The sequence below is a fragment of the Littorina saxatilis genome, unplaced genomic scaffold (genome assembly GCF_037325665.1).
Source record: "Littorina saxatilis isolate snail1 unplaced genomic scaffold, US_GU_Lsax_2.0 SUPER_6_unloc_1, whole genome shotgun sequence".
In the NCBI taxonomy this organism is placed as follows: Eukaryota; Metazoa; Mollusca; class Gastropoda; order Littorinimorpha; family Littorinidae; genus Littorina; species Littorina saxatilis.
This window is the reverse complement of record NW_027125698.1, coordinates 118,052-119,335: the sequence shown is the minus strand read 5'-3', so window position 1 is coordinate 119,335 and position 1,284 is coordinate 118,052. Positions and strand designations below refer to the sequence as shown.

Here is a 1,284-nt window from a genome sequence, read left to right as displayed (position 1 = left end):
GATCTAAGTCACAAAGGGACGTAAGCAGACAGCGACGACTACATTTTTTTTTTATAGATCTAGATTAATTACCTCCCTTCGTGTTTTCTCATGATGCGGTCACAGTCTTTTAGATTTGGTTTTTGGTTTGACTGGCAATACAGAATGATCTGTTTGTGTGAGAGTCGGGATTTATAATTGAGAGAAATAAATACCACCTGCCAACGCGACTACTTCCCTCTGATGTCAGTGGTTCTTGCTACAGATCTATGGTTCCTAGTGGAGGAAGAACACAAAAGTACATGTAGGTAACTATATTAACTATATTGTCCAGCTCCCATCAGTGTAAGGGCCTGTGGCGCAATGGATAACGCGTCTGACTTTCGGCATCGACATTAGTGTGAGGGTTCTCACACCGTCTGCCACGGATCAGAAGATTCCGGGTTCGAATCCCGGCAGGCCCGAGTACTTCTTATTCTTTTTTTCTGCTTTCATCTGCAAATAGTTCAATACTGTCCAAGAAGTACGGTTACAAAAAAAAAAGTTTGTTTTGTGCGTGTACTTTTATCTTCGACTTATTACGATTGTGTTGAAACAAAATGTCCCGACAGGCAATGTGAAGTGGACAGCCTGTCTTCTTCTTCTTCTTCTTCTTCTTCTTCTTCGTTCATAGGCTTAGACTCCCACGTTCACTCATGTTTTTAGCACGAGTGGATTTTTACGTGTATGACCGTTTTTACCCCGCCATTCAGGCAGCAAACGCCTATTTCGGGGGAGGCATGCTGGGTATTTTCGTGTTTCTATAACCCACCAAACTCTGACATGGATTACAAGATCTTTTCTTGCGTGTACGCATGAAGGGGGTTAAGTCACTAGCAGGTCTGCACATAAGTTGACCTGGGAGATCGGAAAAATCTCCACTCTTAACCCACCAGGCGGCAGCGACCGGGATTCGAACTCACGACCTCCACTGCGCCCGTCGACAGCCAGTCAAAACGGCGAAACTTCTTTTAGATCGCCAAAAACTGTGCAGTTATTCTTTTATCACGCTAGAGAATAGATGACAACAAGGACAGCTGGGAACTTCCAAAGGCCAATCCTAGCAGTATGAACACATAATACATTATCCTTAACGAGGAAGTAAATATCTTAAACGAAATGAGGCAGAGCGTTGTTAAGATATCAAATAATCAAAGGGAAGGAATTCAAAGGGAGGATGAAAAGTCGCTTGTTCATTTCAATGCTTGTTATTCTCTCAGGTGCCAGGAAAAAGGTTCCGTACAACTCTCGCTAACTCTATTACAC

General features: G+C 43.1%; 1 non-coding gene across 1 annotated transcript; it reads left to right on the top strand.

The window, feature by feature from the left end:
* Positions 1-328: 328 nt before the first annotated feature.
* Positions 329-443, top strand: Trnae-uuc (transfer RNA glutamic acid (anticodon UUC)). The gene is made up of 2 exons: positions 329-365; positions 408-443. It is a non-coding gene; the product is annotated as a tRNA-Glu (tRNA).
* The last annotated feature ends 841 nt before the right edge of the window (positions 444-1,284 follow it).